This window comes from Cetorhinus maximus, chromosome 24, assembly GCF_964194155.1.
Source record: "Cetorhinus maximus chromosome 24, sCetMax3.hap1.1, whole genome shotgun sequence".
In the NCBI taxonomy this organism is placed as follows: Eukaryota; Metazoa; Chordata; class Chondrichthyes; order Lamniformes; family Cetorhinidae; genus Cetorhinus; species Cetorhinus maximus.
In genome coordinates, this window is record NC_135902.1 from 36701427 (window position 1) to 36722657 (window position 21231).

Below are 21231 nucleotides of genomic sequence, written 5' to 3' on the forward strand. Positions count from 1 at the left end.
CAGCTTGCCGTCAGCTCTGGAATGAAGGTAGGCACCCTCATTTGAGTCACCAAAAGCATACAATAGCACGATGGAGAAAAATATGTCAAAGAGAGTTGGCATCAGGACAAGTGGGAACCACCAACAAACTACCAAATGTACAAAGCTCCCCGTGTACCAGACTTGTTTTCTCAGCACCCTTCTTTACAGTAGTGAGGCATGGACAACATATGCAAACCAAGAAAAGCATCTGAACAGCTTCCACCTCCACTGCCTCAGATGAATATTGGACATCTCCTGGCAAGACAAAGTGCCAAACATGGAAGTACACCAGCGTGCAGGGGCCCTCGCATAATTCCCTCCAGTCAACTCGAAACAACAGTGACTCTGTTGGCTGGGACATGTGAGCTGAATGGATGACGGCCATATCCCCAACCCAAAGACATGCTCTATGGCGAGCTTGCGATCGGCATGAGACCAACAGGTCACCCATAGCTTCAATACAAGGATGTCTGCAAGCTAGACTTAAAAGTTGACCAGATCAGAGTCCTTGCATAGGAAGTCTTCGCTGCTGATCAGAGTGTATAGAGACAAACAGTCAAGAAGGGTGTGGAAAAGCAGGAGGCAAAAGAAATGACCAGATGGCCAAAAAGAGAGTCCAGAAGGAAAAAATATCAGTTGACTCGGGCCAACGCTATTCATCTGTGCCATCTGCGGAAGGAGCTGCCACTCATGAATCAGTCTCTACAGCCACAACAGACATGTTCAATGCAGAAGTGACATACACCCTGGCGCAGTCCATCATTGTCCAAGATGGACAGATGCCTAACTGACTAAATAATCACAAGAGGAATTATACTGAAGCTAGGAGTATGGAAAACTATCAGAAATAAAGGAGGTTGCAGGAGGGCATAGATTAGCGGAGTCGTCAGTTAAAAGGTGGATACAAATCAGTGTAGAGAAATGCAAACTAGTATATTTTGAGTAAAACAGAAGTAAACAATAAAGGTAAGACTGGTTAACAGAATGAGGTACAGAAAAATCAAGGGGTGTCAATGCATAAATCTTTAAGTGGTGATAGTACAAGCGGAAATAGCCATTAAAACCAAATGGGCATTAAATATAAAATCAAGGAAATGTTGTTGAATTTCTACACAGCAATACTTAACTTATATATGGGGCTGAGTCTTCCAGTCGGCGTGCGGGGGTGGGCCCGACATGCCGACGCGTAAAATAATACGAGATGACATCGGGCGTGCGGCCCACCAACGCACGTCATTTCAATATTTCGTTTGGCGGCGGCTGCACACCCGCTGAACTGTCAACGGCCTATTAAGACCATTAAAAAAGTAATTAAACTTGTTAGGAACGCTGCCCGTCCAACCTTAAGGTTGGTGGGCAGGCAAAGAGCCCAAGCTGCCTTCGCGTTTTTCAGGAAACCTCATCCACGGGCGGGATGAGGTTTCCTGAAGCTTTTATAAAATAAATAAATAAATTTTCCTAACTTCACAAACATGTCCCAGCTCGTGTGACACTGTCGCATGAGGGGACATATTTAAATCAATTTTTACTTAATTTATTAAAAAGTTTTCTCATCCATTCAATCTCTCTGAGACAGCTCCGTGCCTCAGGAAGATTGCTGCGCTTTTTCACACGCATGCGTGAAGACTGCCCCCCGCCCCCCCCAACCCCCCCCCACGCCCCTCCTCCTCCCTCCCCGCACAGGTAGCGCTGAGCACTACTGGCTGCGCGGGCCTTAATCGGCCCACCCACAAAAAATGGCGGCACGCAACCAATCGCTGGCGGCAATCAGCTCCATAGCCAGCCCGCCTGCCATAGAAAAAATTCTCTCCATAGAGTATTGCGTACAGTTTTGGGCAGGATATTATATCAATAGAAAGGGTACAGTGAATATTTTTTTAAAAAAAGTATACCAAGAATATTTCTGAAAGAGACAAGTTGTTGAAGCTTTTTGTCTTGTCTTGTGCTCACATAAACAGGAGTAGGCCATTCGGTCCATCAAGCCTGCTCCGCTATTCAATTAGATCATGGCTGATCATCTACTCAGTGCCACTTTCCTGCTCTATCTCCATGTCCCTTTATATCATCAGTCGCCAGAAATCTGTCGATTTCTGTCCTGAACTTGCTCAATGATTGAGCTTCCATAGCCCACTGGGGACAATGAATTGCAAAGATTTACCACCCTCTAAGTGAAGAAATTCTCTCTCATCCCAGTCTTATATGGTCTACCCCTCATCTGGATTGATTCACAATACCACCAAATCTCAATTTATGCTTCAGTTCACAAGCATAGGCATCACTATTCAGGGAAAAGTGAGCTATCCCGCTGGGATGGGCTCCGCTTGAACCGGGCTGGGACCAGCGCCCTGGCCAATCATATAACTAGGACTGCGGACAGGGCTTTAAACTAATGGGATTGGTGGGTGAAGGGAGGCTTAGAAATCCAAAGAGAAAGGTTGAGGTTTCAGAATAGCATAGTGATGTGGGTAATGAAAAGCAGAGTGTGACAGGAATGGACAGAGTTTACCAAAAAACGTACGTCAGTGAATAAGTTCATTGCAGGGAATGGAAGTAAAAAAAAAATGAAATTAAAGCTTCTTTATTTGAATGCACAAAGCATCTGCAATAAGATAGTTGAATTAGTCGCACAAATAGAGGTAAATGCTTCAGATCTAATCACCATTTTAGAAACATGGTTACAATGTGATCAAAGTTAGGAAATAAATATTTCAGGATACACAATATTTCGGAAAGACAGACAGAATGGCAAAGGAGGTGGGGTAGCCCTTTTGGTAAAGCATGACATAAGGACATTAGTGATAAAGGATCTGGTCTCTGAAGACCATGAAGTAGAATCAATATGGATGGAAATTAGCAAAAGCAAGAGTCAGAAAACATTGGTGGGAGTAGCTTATAGGTCGCCTAGCAGTAGTTATACCATTGGCATTAAACAAGAAATTGTTGGACCCTGTAACAAAGGAAATGTAATAATTGTGGGGGAATTTAATCTTCATACAGACTGGGACAATCAAATTGACAAAAATGGTCTGGAAGATGAGTTTGTGGAATGTTTTCGTGACAGTTTCTTGGATCAGTAAGTAGTGGAACCGTCTAGGGATAAAGCTACCTTAGATCCAGTATTGTGTAATGAAATGTGGTTGACTCTTAACTGCCTTCTGAATTGGTCTAGCAAGCTACTGAGTTCAAGGGCAATCAGGGGTGGGCAGCAAATGTTAGCCTTGGCAGTGAAGCCGCAGTCCATGAAAGAATAATAAAAAAATTAGTAATATCCTAATAAAAGATCCACTGGGAAATAGTAACCATAATACCATTCAATTCCATGTTAAGTTTGAAATTGACATATTCCAATCGCGAACAAAAATCTTAAACAAAGCCAATTACAAGTATGAGGGGAGAACTGGCTAAGATTAATTGGGTAAATAGACTAAAAGGTATGGAGGTAAATGAACAGTGGGAAACATTTAAAGAAACAATTAAAGACATTCAACAAAAATACATTCCATTGAAGAACAAAAACTCAGCAAGAAGGACCCACTCATGGCTCACTCAGGAAGTTAAGGATAGTATTAGATTAAAAGAACAGGCTTACAATATTTCAAAAAGCAATAGTAAGTCTGAGGATTGGGTGTGTTTTAGAAACCAGCAGAGAGCCACCAAAAAGTTGATAAAATGATATAAATACAATGAGAGTAAACTAGCCAGAAATATAAAAACGCATTGTAAGAGCTTTTATAAGTATATAAAAAGGAATAGAGTAGCTAAAGTAAACGTTGGTCGCTTAGAAGCAAATGCAGGAGAAAAATCGGAAACATGGAAGTGGTGGAAGCATTGAACAAATATTGTGTGTCTGTCTTCAGAGAAGATGACAGAAGCTCCATACCAGAAAGAGACAATAACCTAAGGGCTAAAAAGAGTGAGAAATTTAGTGAAATTAATATCCACAGAGAAAAAGTATTGGAAAAACTTAAGGGACTAAAATCCGACAAATTCCCAGGACCTGATGGCCTATACCCTAGAGTTCTAAAAGAGGTAGCTATAGAGATAGCAGGTGTGCTAGCTATGATTTTCCAAATTTTCTTACGCTTAGATTTATCCCACTAGATTGGAAGTTGGGAAATATTACACCACTTTTCAAGAAAGGAGGGAGAGGGAAAGCAGTAAACTACAGGCCAGTTAGCCTAACATCAGTTCCTGGGAAATGCTGGAGTCTATTAAGAAACTCTTAATGCACTTACAAAAGCATAGTATGATTAGAAATGTCAACATGGTTTTACTAAAGGGAAATCCTGTTTGACAAATTTATTAGAATTTTTGAGAATGTAACTAATGGGGTAGATAAAGGGGAACCAACAGATGTAGTATACCTGGATTTCCAACAGGCATTCAGTAAGGTGCCGCACAAAAAGTTAATAGGCTAAATAAGGGCTTATGGAGTTGGGGGTAATATATTAGCATGGATAGAGGACTGATTAACGGATAGAAAACAGAGTGGGTACAAACGGGACTTTTTCAAGTTGGCAGCCACTGAATAGCGGTGTGCCGCAAGGATCAGTGCTAGGGCCTCAGCTATTTACAATCTATATTAATGACTTAGATGAAGAAAGAGAGTAATGTATTTAAATTTGCTGATGATAGCAAACTAGGTGGAAAGGTGAGCTATGGGAAAGGCAGAGTCTGCAAATAGAAAAAGACAGGTTAGGTAAGTGGACAACAAGGTGGCAGATGGGGTAGAATATAGAGAAATGTGAAGTTATTCACATTGACTGTAAGAATAAAAAGCAGAATACTTTTTAAAAGATGAGAAACTTGGAAGTGTTGATGTTCAAACATGCTTGGGTTTGCTGTACAAGGAACACAAAGTTAGCATGCAAGTGCAACAAGCAATTAGGAAGGCAAATGGAATGTTGGCTTTTATTGCAAGGAATTGGAGTACAAGAATAAAATAGTCTTGCTACAGTTGTACAGGATTTTGGTGAGGCCGCATCTGGAGTAGTGTGTGCAGTTTTGATCTCCTCATTTAAGAAAGGATACACTTGCATTGGAGGTGGTACAGCGAAGGTTCACTAAATTGACCCCTGGGGTAAGGGGTTTGTTCTATAATGAAATGCTGAGTAAATTGGGCTTATATTCTCTGGAGTTAAGAGAGGCGATCTAATTGAAACTGACAAAATTCTGAAAGGGCTTGATAGGGTAGGCGCAGAGAGATTGTTTCCATTGGTCGAGGAATCTAAAACACGGGAGCAGTCTCTGGATAAGGGACCGATCATTTAGGGCTGAGATGAGAAATTTCTTCACTTAAGGGGTTGTGAATCTTTGGAATTCTCTAACCCAGAGAGTTGTGGATGTTCCATCGTTGAATACATTTAAGATTGGGACAGACAGATTCTTGGTCTTTCAGGGAATTAAGGGAGATAGGGAGCAGGTGGGAAAATGGAGTTGGAAGGCCAAGATCAGCCATGATCGTATTGAATGGTAAAGCAGGCTTGAAGGACCATGTGGTCTACTCCTGCTCTTATTTCTTGTTATGTTCTTACTGCAAGAAGAGGGTGCTGATTGGTTGGCAAGTGGACTCTGATTGGTAGAGGTGTTGCCATGGCGAATGCATGGAGGAAACAGTTAACTGTGAAGCTTTTGTTCAAACTCAAACCAAGCTAGTCAACTCTGATTGATCAATTGCATTGGGAAATGAACCAGGGAATGGTTTTGCTGAAAAAGGTACAATGCATGGATATGTTCTGTTTGCAAAGGACAGGGTCCTGTGTGTAGCTTCCAGTGCACATACGGGAGCCACTCTGAGCCCAACTGAACCCCAAATTGGTTATTAGTGCAATTTTTAGCACAATCGGGATTGCGTAGTAAGTGTCCTCCAATTGTGGAATCACATCTCGTGTTGGACACCATGTTTTGAGTTTTGCAAGCACAGGCTGGTTGAGTACATCAGTACTTTGCCTGCTGCAAACAACCAAAGGGACATGCTGTTTGATACAATCATCAGTCATTGGGATGTGCGGCCTACATACCTGGCATCACACAAGCACTGAAATTCATATGCCATATTTCTCATTTGTGTGGGAGGCAGAACATGTTTTTGGCAGCATCCTGTTAGTGGAAATTAGGGCTCGTGTTGCTACTGCATAGTAGCAGGTGAAATGACTAGCTTTACCTGTTGCTCAAATTTTTGACACACCTTATCCTTCCAGGATAATCTGAGGTACACTGAGCACTCTTCAGGACCAAACATGGAGGCCTTAGGCCCATTCATGAGTTTGTGCAATAGCCGTTTACCTGCAGGATAGCTTTGATGCGCCCTATTTCCGCAACAAGCTTGCGCCGTGAGCAAATGGCTCAGGCCCCATTTACGAGGATGCTGATAAGGCCAATCTTATAGCATATGGAACTGCAGGAATTCCAGCACGTATGTCGACCAGTGAAGGTGGGCTTGTGGTAGACAGGAGTAGATAACCCACTGGCAGATCTCTGAACTAGCACATCAAGGAAAGGGAGCTCATTTGACTGCTCCATTTCAATGGTGAATTGGAGTGCATGATGTAAGGAAATTCTTACATGCAGCTACAGATTCAAATATAGCAAACATATCATCTATGCGCGAGTTGCTGAGTTCATAAGTTCAATAAATGCGGATTCAGAAAATGGCGGCATGTCAAGATCACCATGATATAGTAATGTGGTGCAAATGTCTATGGATTCCTTGAGTAGTACATTAGTAAATAAGCTAGCAATGTTGAACTGGCATATGGACACGGCATTGCTATCGATATGCAAGTCCTGTATGGTCTTTGCAAAGATTTCCTTCACTGTGTATGTGGAAAATTTGCTCAGAACCGGTTGTAACAACTCGCACAACTATTCAGACAATTCATCTTGTGCAGAATCAGTCATGGATAAGATAAGGCATAAAGGGGCATCATTTGTGTGCATCTTGGGAAGCCCATACATTTGTGGACGAAGTGAACCGTGAGGTTGAATCCTATCATATAAAAAAATCAGGCAACTTGTTAATCTTACACAAGTCTAACAAGCATTTTTGTAACTTGCCTTCAAACAGGACTGTGCGGTCATGCTTAGTAGCAGGTCCAAAGAGTACAAATTTGGACCCGTCATTAAGAACGGCCTGCATTTTGTCAATATAGTCACGCCTGTTAAGCATGACTACTCCAGTCCCTTTGTCGGGCTTACAGATATGTATATCTAAGTTGCCCTTGAGGCCTTGCGACGCTACCAGATATTCGTGATGCATGTGAAAATCGGCCAAGTCATTGGGTATCCCGCAATATGTGTGCACTAGATCAGCTCAGTGTGCTTTCAAGAACTCATCGTCTTCATTGGACGTTGGTTTGTGGCAGGATAGCTGGGAATAGAGGAGTTTGAACTTAGCAAACATGTCCTCCTGTTTGATGTGGGACGAAGGTACACTAAAATTGAAGCCATGTGTGAGAACAAACTACTTATTTTCAGAGTGCATGGTCAGAGATATTGACTAAATATTTGGCGGCGTCATTAATTACAGTGCCAAACCACTTCCGCATAAGTGAGTTTACATTGCAAGCATGTTTCAAGCGTGCATTTTTTATCATGTGGTCATCTATTGAGGCAAAATAGTGGCACACAGATCAAACTGAAAAATGAAAGAAATTTGCGTACCTCAGGCCAGACACAGTGTAGGACATGGCATAAATTAGTAAACCTACTATCACTCTGTTCAGTCTCATCCTGCATAAATGCTTGCTCTATAGTAGGACTGTGTCTCACTTTAGCATTATCAATAAACTTGGAAATGAACAGTGGCACAACCTTGGGTCTAATATACCCGCGGAGAAGTTCGATAGATAGCTTACCTGTTCTTAACTTACCAGTGAGTCGAACTATGTTGTTGATATCCTGAATTCAGCCTTTGTTGTACCTCTGTCTCGGGTATACCAGGAAAAGGAGATTATAATTATTAAAACAGACGTTAAAAAAGGTGTCTTTTTCATTGAGGGATAAGCTTAGAAATTAACTGAAGTTTTCAAAATAGCAAAAACTTAAGAAAATTGGTGGTGTTATGATCTAGGGAGAGACCAGTGACGTTTTGAAATTTTTTTGGAAGTCTAAAAGCCCGAGTATTTACTAAAAGAATGAAACCACGAGGTTCATTGTTTAAAACAAAAGAATTTTACTACACCAAAGTCAAAGAACATGAATGCTGATAACTACACTCTGTCTTAACTAGTCAGCTACGTTAAAAATAGAAGTACAATGAACACAGCTACTTACACTGTAAACTGTATTTTTTTACTTAAATTTCCTTCCCATTTGACGCTTACCAGAAGCTGGAAACTTGCCCACTTGGTCTGAGTACTGTTTCAAAGATTCATAAAAGGGTTGAGATTTCTTGGATCCTCCACTTATTTCACTAAGGTTGCACCTTCAAATCTCTTCCAACTGTCCTACGGTTTTAGACTCCCAGTTCAGCACAGGTGTCACTAATGTCTTAAGCGTAGCCACAGAACTCTCATGGTTCTAATGTTCTTTAACTCTGGAGTCTTGCATCTAGGATCTCTCTCTCTCTCTTCTCAGCTTGGCTATCCCAGTTATCCAACTTACTGTACAGTCCTTCAGTTACCAAAGGATTTAAACCCTTTTAGCCAGCACACAAAATTTCAAATGAATGCAGCTTGAAACTTGCCAGCTTGAAACATTCCAGCTTACTTGTTCTAAACTCAACTGCTTTAAAACAGAACCACACACACAAACAGGAATCTATCTCTCCCCCTCCTCTCCTCATAATTAACTTCTTGTTTAGCTTTTGTTACAATTGTTTATCCCCCAGGCAACTTGGTACATGATCAGTAACTGGAAGCAAGTTGCTTTTCACAAGAAATCTTCTATAGAAACCTAGTTCTTAAAAGGGACAATTGCCCCAACATAAAACAGAGTTTCCCCCAAAAGCACATGGGTTATCACGGTGGTGAAAGATCGTTTTCTGCTTGCTATTAAATCAGTAACAAAAGGGTATAGGTTCATGATCTGTTCTGAAAAAGGGAGTTAGAATAATTTATTTTGCATAAAGACAATTATTAGAACATGAAATGTTTTACAATATTCACCTATTAAGACAAAATACCGATTTTATTTAAAACGGAATTGGACAAGTATTCGAAAAATAATATAAAAGGTTATAGAGAGGTTACAAGAAAATGGGGCTAGCATCCACAAGGCAAAAACCTCCTGTACTGTATTTTGTTCGGTTATCCCCATCTCCCCAATTATAGCTGCAACTATAATCCAATGAGTCATCAGTAAGCAGTTTTATGTAAGGTGTAAAGCAGGCCATGGGACTGCTTTTGTTTTGCTCAATGTCATTCATGCACAACTTCTTTAGCAATCAAATGGCTACATCTTCCGAAAGCAAAACTAGTTCTTGTGTTTACTGACCTATTGAACTTTCAGGAGATTGTATGCAAGTTTTCTAGATTTGCAGGGAGTCTTATACAAAAGGGATAAGCAGCTTGGGATGTGCCTGTCAAATACCATTCCATCAAACTATTGTTAAATGGTTATGTTTGGCAGAAATACAACATTATAGATCATTTATCTTGCACATTTTTTAAAAAAATCAAAAGACGTAACTCTGTCATTCACCATTAATTTTACAACATTGAGAACGTACAAGAATTTGAACTAAATGTTTCTATGGTGTTTGATAATCATTCCCAGCTTTTCATACATCAGAAATACAATCCGTTCATCCTATTTACATATTATTTACTGTTAGATGACCATATAGTGGGTTTGGAAGTCAAAATGAGGATTCCTGTGCATTAAGAAAATATGAAAGGTATTCTGCCTTCTAATCAAGTTCCAGTTTTAAAGACACCCCCACTCTGATAGCATTCTGACAATTGCTTTATGTGTAGTTTTCTTTATGGTAGTGTTGCCAGTCAGAGTGAGCCTTGGTGCGGTGGCAGCATTCCAACTTAAGCTGGAATGCTATGGGTTTGAGCTCCTCTAGATAGATGTAGCAAGTTCCAGCCTCTGAAAACTGGGTTGATATTCAACGGGAGGAATGGCAATCCATCCTATCGCATTTAGTCGGGTCTCTTGGTGGAAAGTCAGGAGTCAAGCTAGTGACCTGTTCACGTAAGAAAATGGTCTTTGCTATGAAAACAATCCAGAGTGTGATCTGCTGGATGTAAAAGCAGTGAAATAAATGGGATGTCTCAAGTGGGCTAGGCAGCAGACAGTGCCAATACACAGAACCGCACCGCCCAACATTCTCCATCATCACCATTTTCACCAACTTCATTGTGTAAAATTATTGAAGTAAAAGTGATGATGGTGATAAAGGGTTATAGAGGAACATCGTTATGTACTTACTGGTAGCCTGATTTGAGCAGAATTGGGTAAAATCTAAAAAGCCAAGCCTTTTGCTCAGGGATGGTGCAAGGTCAAAGAAAAAGGAGACACCATACCTTAAAATGTGGCAAATTATTTTCCCATACGCTGAGTAATGATACAGCTCAGTATAGTACCAAGGCAAAGAAACCAGGAGGTTTCAAGTTTCATGTTCAGCCAATGCTGAGTTAGCTCATTTCATTTGGCATACTACAATGCCTTCAGCACCCCTCGGATAGAGAAAGGATAAGAAGGAAAAAACAACCAAGGTTTTCATTCTTGATTGCTATTTATTGACGCCTCCTTCCAACCCACATAAGATCATTAGGGAAGTTGACTTTCCCCCTTGAGGCATCTTCTGTTTTCACCTTTGGATCTGCATGCATCATCCAACCTACATTTAAGATTTTTACCAATTTTGCTCAATAGACAGAATGAGAACAGGTTTGCACTTGGCTGCTATGTCCTCTAACAATTAAATAGCTAGCTGAAAAGCAATATCAAAATTATCCATGAAGAATGGACAGTTGGGCATTCTACAGAAACGCTACCCAAGTTCCCAGTTAACCAAACATGCAACAACTGTTGCATTCAGAGATGATGGGAGATATAGGAAGGGGAGGAAACTGGAACAATGTACATCAATTTTTATTCAAAACATTATGAAAAGGCCGTGAGCTAAAGCAGTAAACTACTGATTATTGAAGTTGTTAAGCACATGCTCTATTCAGAGCAGAAACATATTGGTAATGATTTGGTAATGATTTTTGAACAATTTTTTAAACCAGGGAATTTCATTTTGAGTTGCATGAAAGGGTTATGTTTTAAAATAAAGTGAATTTGCACAGGCTTAAAAAAAAGATTTTCCACACAAACAGCAGGGAGTTTGATGTGTTAATGAACAAACTCTGCTGGTTATCTAAAATGGTCAGGGTTATGAAACAACCCTATATTGTAGAAGCTTTAGGCTGTGGCTGCTCAGTCGCTGAGTATGTACAGGGCTGAGGTCAATAGATTTTTGGACACTAAGGAAAGAAAAGGATATGGGGATTGGGCAGGAGTGTCAAAGGGTATCAAGGGTAGGCAGGAAAGTGGAATTGAGGTCACAACCAGGTTAACCATGGTTCTATTGAATGGTGGAACAGGCTTGAGGGGCCCAATGACCTACTCCTAATTCGTATGTCTATATGTATGATGTTGAGGTTGAGAATCAGCCATGATCTTATTAAATGACAAGCAGGCTCAAGAAGCCAAGTGGCCCACTTGTGCTCCTTGTTCTTAAGTTACGTTCTAATAGCCTAACAAACAACCAGACCTATTATGATGAGGATAATTCTGTCCATGCCCAGCAGGAGCTATCCACTGAGAATATGCTCCTAGGAACAGGAGCAGCTGGTTTGGTTGAAAGGCCTACATCCCCTGAAAGGGGAAGTCAGGGATCCCATCTTCAGAGTATACAAGAATGAAGACTCTGGGGGCAGTCAGTCAGAGTTTATATATTTCTCAGTATTCATTTTAAAACACAAGCCTCAAATATAACTCATTCCTAAATCCTTACTATAAAGGAAACAAAGATCAAAAACCCCAAAACATGAAGAGCACTATTGCAAACAAGCCTAATTTGCACCAATGTAATTACGTCATCACACTTCTCAAAAATATCTATCAATGCTTCACATGCAATGAATTACCTTGAACTGCAATGTTTTACAATACAAATGCAGCAAGCATTTTGTATGCAGCAAAGTCCCACAAACAACAGTAAAATGAAACATCTGTTTTTGATGGAATTGTTTGAGAGAACCACAATAGCACACTGCTTGGAATAGTGACCATAACTCTAAGATTTAAGGTAGTTATGGAAAAGGACAAAGATGGACTGGAAATAAAGGTCCTGGGTTGGGGGAAGGACGATTTCAATGTGAAAAGACAGGGTCTGGCCAAAGTGGACTGGAAGCAACTACTTGTAGGAAAGTCTATATCAGACCAGTGGGGGTCATGCAAAAAGGAAAGTGTGCGTTCAGGGCTAACATGTGCCCATAAAGGTGAAGGGTAGGACCAACAAGTCCAGGGAACCCTAGGTGTCAAGGGATATAGAGGATTGAATAAGGGGAAAAAAAGGAGGCTTATGGCAGATAGAGGGCTGAAAACAGCAGAAGCCCTACAGGAGTATAGAAAGTAATTAGGAGAGCAAAAAGGAGGCATGAGAAAACACTGACGGGCAAGATAAAGGAAAATCCCAAGGCATTTTATAAATATATTAAGGGCAAGAGGATAACCAGGGAAATAGTAGGGCCCAAAGTGGCAATCTGTGTGTGGAGCCGGAAGACGTAGGTGGGACTTTGAATGATTATTTTTCATGTGTGTTCACTATGGAGAAGAACTATGTAGGTGTAGAAATCAGGGAGGGGGTGCTGTGATATACTTGAACAAATTAGCATTGAAAGGGAAGAAGTATCAGTGGCTTTACTGGGCTCAAAAGTAGATAAATCCCCTGGTCCAGATGAGATGTATTCCAGGCTGCTATATGAGGCAAGGGAGTAGATTGCAGGGATTCTGACCCTAATTTTCAAATTCTCTCTGGCCACAGGAGGGGTGCCAGAGGACTGGAGGACAATGAATGTGGTACCATTATTCAGGAAGGATAGTAGGGATAAACCAGGTAATTACAGGCCAGTGAGTCTAACATCAGTGGCAGGATTAATCGCCACTTGGAGAGTCAGGGATTAATCAGGGATAGTCAGCATGGCTTTGTCACAGGGAGATCATGTCTAACAAATTTGATTGAATTTTTCAAGGAGGTGACTAGTTGTGTGGATGAGGGTAGTGCAGTTGATGTAGCCTACATGGGCTTCAGTAAGGCTTTTGACAAGGTCCTGCATGGGAGAATGGTCAAGAAGGTAAGAACCCATAGGATCCAGGGCAATTTGGCAAATTGGATCCAAAATTGGTTTAGTGGCAGGAGGCAGAGGGTGATAGTTGAAGGTCGTTTTTGCGATTGGAAGCCTGTGACGAGTGGTGCACCGCAGGGATCGGTGCTGGGGCCCTTGCTGTTTGCAGTGTACATTAACGGTTTAGACTAGAATATAGGAGGTTTAATCAGTAAGTTCGCAGATGACACAAAATTTGGTAGCGTTGTAAATAGTGAGGAGGAAAGCCTTAGATTACAGGACGATATAGATGGGCTGGTAAGATGGGCAGAGCAGTGGCAAATGGAAATTAATCCTGAGAAGTGAGAGGTGATGCATTTTGGGAAGACTAACACCGCAAGGGAATACACAATGAATCGTAGGGCCCTAGGAAGTACAGAGGATCAGAGGGACCTTAGTGCACATGTCCATAGACCCTTGAAAGCAGCAGCACAGGTAGATAAGGTGGTTAAGACGACATATGGGATACTTGCCTTTATTAGCTGAGGCACAGAATGTAAGAGCAAGGAGGTCATGTTGGAGCTGTATAAAACACTAGTTAGGCCACAGCTGGAGTAGTGTGTGCAGTTCTGGTCGCCACACTATAGGAAGGATGGGTGCAGAAGAGATTCACCAGGATGTTGCTTGGGCTGGAGCATTTCAGCTATGGAGAGAGACTGGATAAGCGAGGGTTGTTTTCTTTAGAGCAGAGAAGGCCGAGGGGGGACCTGATAGAGGTATGCAAAATTATGAGGGGCATAGATAGGGTAGATAGGAAGAAACTTTTCCCCTTAGCAGAGATGTCAATAACCAGGGGGCATAGATTTAAGGTAAGGAGCAGGAAGTTTAGAGGGGGATTTGAGGAAATTTTTTTTCACTCAGAGGGTGGTTGGAATCTGGAACACACTGTCTGAGAGGGTGGTAGAGGCAGAAACTCTCACAACATTTAAGAAGTATTTAGAGGAGCACTTGAAAAGCCATAACATACAGGGGTACGGACCAAGTGCTGGAAAATGGGATTAGAATAGATAGGTGCTTGACGGCCGGCACGGACACGATCGGCCAAAGGGCCTGTTTCTGTGCTGTATAACTCTTATGACTCAGTATACCATGCTCATTTATGCTCCATTTAATCCAGGAGGAGAACAAGCAGGCACAGCTTCAGTTTACAGTTCTGCTGAAAGATCATCTCGACCTGAAATGTTAACTCTCCACAGATACTGTCAGGCCTGCTGAGTATTTCTAGTAACCATTGTTTTTATTACAGCTTCAGTTTAATGTTTCATTTGAAGGAGAGTACACCAATGCAACACTCAATTTGGATTATCCACTCACATGACATTCAAATCTATAGTCTTGATTCAAAAAAGTGCTAACTGAACAAAATCGACACTTCTATACATGAAGGATTAATAGTTTAGCTTGAAGTCAAAAAAGTATATTTATTATTTGTTCCAATACATTTTTAGACTCTATCCTTTTCAAAAAAAAGTGAGCAAGCCTTGTTCTATACTTTGCACATGAAGTATTATTTCCTCGCATTACAGTTCTTCAGTGAGTCATTCATATTCAAGATTTATTGCTGATGCAAACAAGCATTCAAATTCTATACAAGAGATCAGAATATAGATATAAATATGAAACAGAAATTATGGATTAAGTTGACATATAGTGATGTCATGATATCAAAGAAGTGTGATGTCTTCTCAAAGCAATGAATAAAACTCTCATTCTCTTATCGCTGTCATTACAGAAAACATTTTAGTTCAGGTATCTCAGCACTGGTAGCAGCAGTGTTACTAGGGAAATACGTGTTAAAGTCACAAGTGAAGGGAGTTATCAGCTGTTGAGAGTTGAAACAGAGGGCACATTCTGCTATGCCCTAACTAGAATAAATAATTTTTAAATTTAAAAAGTTTGATGATGGCGGTTCTCATGAATTGAGCAATGCAGGCCAGGTGAAAAATTATTTTTGACTATCAAAACAATGGAATACAGCTCTTCAAAGGTTACACCAATTTAATTCTTTTGGCTCAACTTCAAGTTATCATGAAAAGTCGATGACTGCCACGAATTACTTACGGGCATACTGAACTTTTTAAGGAAGACTGGCGTGTTTTTAAAGAAATACAAGCAAGGACACTGAGCAAAGGATGGCTGATAAGGTAAAGTGACCACTTTTTGGAAAATTCCTATGTGGATTATACTGACAGACTTGTCCTGAGAGAATATGGAACGTCGTACCTGAAAAGGTATCATGGCCTTCTTCAAGCAGAGACACTGAAAGGGAGATAGGAAAGATGCAAAAGACAGAACTTTAACCTGTGGTTGCAGAGACAAAAGACTGATTTGCACATCTCAGCAATCACCCCAAAATCCATCATCTGTTGATTTTTTTCCTCCGGTTTTAGTAACTAATAAACTTACTCTTTGACTCAAGAAAGTCTGGTTAAATTGGCTCCTTCTTAAAAAAATGAATACATTTGGTCTGGGAAAGGGTATCCAAAGGAGAGGAAGGGATCCCTTGTTGCAACCAACCTTCATAAAGGAAGGGAGGCAGCACATTTCCCCTCACCCGAGAGCATAACAAAATTAGGGGTCCCATTCGGGAAGCTAACAAATTGGGGGACTTCGCCTGGGGACCAGTCGTAACAAAGTTTAATTATTATTCACTCCCTGGCATGCTTCAAAAATGTGAAGGATCTTATTCAAACTGGTGTGTATAGTAAAGCAGAATACTGCAGATGCTGGAAATCTGAAATACTCAGCAAGTCGGGCAACATCTGCGGAGAGAGAAACAGAGTTAATGTTTCGGATCAATGACCTTTCATCTGACAATCATTACTGGGTTTACGTTTATTCTTCCAAGGCTAATGTCTGTTTGCTACTCCAAAAAAGTACTGGATTTATACACTCTGGGGGAAAAAAAAGGATCATTTCTGATAGCAGAAGAATTATTACAGATCAAAGGAGTAAGGCTGCTTGGTAGTGTTCAAGAACTGCTGTGAAGTAAGTCTATGTGATCCTTGTTACAATATGCAAGTATTTTCACCCAAGTATAGAAACTGCCAAAGAACCTTTCTGTAAATGGAAATATCATTCTTGCCCATCAGCAATTTATTGAAAGGAAAACACATACCAGCTATTAAATACAAGAAAATGTTGTAGATTTCCATTATTGATATGAGCCTCAACTCAAGCCACATTCTCTTCTGCTCTTCCACAGAAGAACAATGAGATTCCCTCCGAGAAAGTCAGGATATGTCACGTGAAAGGATTTAGGCACAATTAACATAGTGACAATTACTGCCACAGCTCGTACAATTATCACATTAAACATTACCATCATTATGCTAAAAATAATCAATATTTTGTCTCATCAGGGCTGGTTAATTTGGTAATAAATTATTGTGACAGCCCCAATGTTAGGATAATCCCCAGGACGCGTGTTTTACGTTTGTTCCTTTTGAATGCAGAATTGGAGTATTTTTGCATCAGGAAAAACAGGACACAGATGGTGAAGGTCAAAGCGGGGTCACATAGCACCTGCTTAAAAAGACCTTGCTGACAGGCTTGCACTGAAGGGGGTGCCCAAGACCTAAGTCTAACTTGTAGCTCGCTATTCTTTTAAGCAAATTTTGAATAAGCAAGATCTCCAGCAAACTTGGAAAGTTCCAGCACATCTGACTGGCAACCATTGTTGGATCTTCAATAGAACTTTAGATATTGGCCTTTGTTTTGTTACCACTTGCACATAAATTCTAAATTATTTTATTACACCCCTTAACATGATACCAGAGAGCTGAGAACAAAAGTTAGATCTGAAATATCCAATATCATCAGAATCTATGTTATGACTTTGCAATGAGATAGTCCAAATGTAATTATTCACAGTTGATTGGATTATTACACACTTTCTATCAGGTTAAACTGTTATCGCAATTTGGGGACTACAGATATAACAGATGAAGTAATGTCTGAAATGAGGCATTTTCTGAAAAGCTCAAATTGGGGGCATTAAGATTCTGGGATTTGTTGAGTTGTTTCTCAAGCCCTAAATTCAGGGAATCCTATAGTCATGTAACTGTTTTCTTTAAAGTCCTTTGATTTTAATTAGTAATATTGCACCAAGAAATTTTTTCAGGCAGAGAGGAAAAGGTTAAAAGAATCCAACAGGGTGCTTAAAGCAGGGCAAGATCACAAATTAGCCTGAGTGAATATATAATTATTGCACTTATATGCTGGTAGCAAAACTACATAATGTGATCTGTTGCTGAGATAACTATACAAACAAAAGTATAATATTCATTGTTTTCTTCAGTTTACCACATAGGGGTTAAAAGCACATTTGTGGATCTATCAGTACCGTAAGAATTTAGCCACTGTTTCCCTTTCAGAGGAAAAACTGTACAAGTCAGTTGCTACCACTCGTGTCGAACCTAAAAGCTAGCACAAGTGCAGCACTGTCAGAGCCAGAAAACAGATTGCCTGCTTTCCTTCTTGATTAGAACAAATATATTTTGAAGGGGGCATAGGGAATACTTAATTTTGGCTGGGAAAAAAAAGAGTACAACCAGCCTCCAATCAGTTTATAGTCATGTCAATGACACCAACATTTTGGAACACATGTGCTCCAAGAGAATTTCCCTGCCATTTATCACCTCAGTGCATCCTCTCCACTGTTCACTGAAAATTACATCTACGGTTTCACAGCAGAACTCAGAAAATCTTTTTTTTTTTTTAAAAGAGATATATATTTATAAACAAACCAACAAATGGTTTTAACCTATAAATAAATGCTGGTACCATTGACCCTTTTGCTAGGCCAAGCTCAGGGTATCAAATACACAGAACTTCCATACCAGTGATCCATCTGACTCTGCCAAAAAGAAATGGAATAGTTTATCATCTTACTAAAATTGGGCCAATGAAATTATCACACAAACACAGGCTCCGTTGGAAAAAATCTTGGAATGATTACTAGGTTATAATCTCCAAAGGAATGCATCTTGGAACCGTTCCTCAAGTACCCATTAATCTATAAATACTTTTTGTTAAAACAGTGTAGGAATATTTTTAAAGCTGGTACATTAATTGTTTATTGACTAGTCTGACAGCACACAACGTCATAACGACATGTTTACATATCAATGACAATTTATATAGATCGTAGCATGGTGCTTCAGATCGGATTTTTCCCATCTGAATACATCAGAAACAAGAATTTGCAATGAAATCATGTAGCATTGTGACATTTGTAAAAGAAAATGTCAATTACTGGCTAAATCACACTGGTAACAGAAGATTATAAGTCAAGATTTGTCACAGAGTTTTATGCCGTGAATACAAGCAATGAGCGTGTTTCATACACTTTTAAATTTTTTTTACCTATAATAAATGTCAATATGCCAAAAACAAAATGCTGTTTATTTCAGATTTCCAGCATCTGCAGTATTTTGGTTTTAAGTTAATATACTATACATATACCTGAACATTGCGCAGTTTTGCATTAACAGGACTACAATAATAACATTCAAACAAATAAAGCAGATCTTATTACAAATGACCTATGCCAAAATACTTGCCAGAAAAGTATAGTCTATGACCTTTTTAAACAGTCTCTTTAGTTTCACTTTTAAATAAAGAAAAAGGCATTGGCTTTTAGATCCTAGAACAGAGTAGTTCACTGATTTAAATACTTAATTCAATCAATGCGCTAACAAGCAAACAACAAGGTTTCCTGCAATCAGAATGGGCTAAATAGATTAATTTTGTAACTGATGTTTCCTTGAATCTGTGGGGCCATGTAGCAATTTGGAATATGCAGTGCCAGGAACAAACATGCCATGCACAAGCAACATTCCCTTTAAGATATGCGTGTATCAATCTTAAAAGGTACCATGCAGTGCACAGCAACAGAAGTTAGAGGGAACATAGTGTGTAAACATTAAGGGGGTTTGGTCACCCTTTAGCCAACAGAACAGTTTACCTGAAACTTTTGAATTGTGTCAAAATTGGCAGAAAAAATGGATTTTGCTGAGTAAAGGGTATGAAGTTAACATTGTATTTATGAATAAACTATATATGTATACAAATTGTAAGCAGTGTGTCAACCTTTGACCAGGAAGCAGTAGCAGTAAGGAAAATGTGCAATTTCTTTAAAATGTCTAGGGAATTTAATTGTTTTTAAGAATGTTTGAAAAGGACGTTTAAGAAATAGTATCAATTGTAAAGGGATCAATTGTAATTTTCTTGGATAATAAGAAATACTGGTCTATGTGACCTGGCAACCCTTGATCTGGAAGCAGTACCAACAGGATAGAAGTTGGGACAGAAGTCATGTAGCCTGAACAAAAGACAGCTAGAAGCAGTGGAGCTGGAAGGTGAAGGCACAGATGCAGACACAGAGAAAGCAGACAGAGACAAAGAGGAATACACTGAATTCTTGCGAGTAGAAAAAGCAAATTACCCTCAGGAAGAGGTCAATTTTTCTGTTTGGCAGAAAAAGAGTCAAGAGGCTTGGAGGCATGTCTGAGTTAATTAAAAAAGGTATAAAATCTGGAAAGCTGTGTGAATAGGTCAGAGGCACTAAAGAGCTGAGTGTTTTCCCAGAAGTGGCCAAACCATGAACTGGATGTTATTGGTTGGTTGGTTGAAAAGGAACTCTGGAAAGGTACACCATCAGGACTGTCATGACCCGAGGGAGAGAGGGTTCATAGAAGCGACTCTTGTTGACTATAATCGTACCTGTGAAACTTGGAGGTAAAAGCTGTTGTCAGATAGGATTCCTGATCTACCTTACGTCAAAAAAGAACAGCATTCTGTGAAACTGTGTAGCTTGGTAGTGCCATATTTATGTGGGGAGTGATGGGGGTGCTTGTGTTGCGCAAGATGCATTTTTAAAGTGAAATTTACCTTTTTATTTGAAGTATTATTTATCTGTTGTTTCATGTTTACGTTGGTTCTGATTCATGTTAAAGTAAAAGCTACAAAAAATGGATTCTTGTTGGAAATTTCTTTATCTGAGGAGTCATTCAGTAATTTTGGTTTACAGTACCCCCACAGGAAGTGCAATAGCATTTGTCAACTTTATTTACGAATATATCATTAAGATAGTCTTGGAAACCTGACTTCAAAAGAATTAAGGGATTAAAAGCAGGTCTCCAAAGCAGCACCAAAATATATTCCAAGGTCTGCATCAGGTCAAATTATTCCACTACACTATTTGTGGGTTACATTAAGTACAATCCAAAGCATAGGATATATGCCAAACTTGGAAGTTTGAGATTTTATTTTGATATAAAAAAAGCATTCTTTCAAATAGCAACTGAGCCAATATGATTTTTTCTTGTATTTATGTTATATCCTTGTCTTTTTTGTGTCATCTAAATTAACTTAAATCTAAAAAAGTTTCTATTCAATATTCACCAATCCATTGAATGGTAGCATACCATTAGATTATGTCTAACCCTGTAAACAAACTAAGAGTATCATGTCACACAAATCTGCAAAGGGCAGATTGCTAAAGAAGATCCCAGGTCTTAGTAGGCAAGGGCAGAAATTGATAGTGAATAGTTTAGGGAGAGAATGGTTTTGTAAGATGTCTGAAATAGATTAATACTGTTCATTGCATGCTATTTTAAAAGTAATGGAAATCTATAACTAACTCAGAAATTATTATAGTACAGATTTCTTTTAATTTTCTAAGTTCAATTATGTGTTTTATACCTGCATTTGTTACTGGAAAGCATAAGGATGCTTATCTGCTCTCCCCAGGCCCCCCCATTCCGATATCCAATGGCTTTCTTTTCTGTCACCCAAAGATCAGGGTATAAATAAGGTCAGCTGGGTTTAGAACCATTAGTGTGCATGGTTATGTGCTATTATGTCAAGAACATTGGTGAGG

General features: G+C 39.7%; 1 protein-coding gene and 1 long non-coding RNA gene across 2 annotated transcripts in view; both read right to left on the reverse strand.

The window, feature by feature from the left end:
• slc38a10 (solute carrier family 38 member 10) overlaps positions 1–21231 on the reverse strand; it is a 122123-nt gene that overhangs the window by 35781 nt on the left and 65111 nt on the right. The gene's annotated exons all lie outside the window — the stretch shown is intronic.
• Positions 1226–21106, reverse strand: LOC144699784 (uncharacterized). Its single transcript, XR_013580615.1, has 3 exons — positions 21054–21106; positions 7893–7944; positions 1226–1308 (listed from the first exon to the last, which is right to left on the reverse strand). It is a non-coding gene; the product is annotated as an uncharacterized LOC144699784 (long non-coding RNA).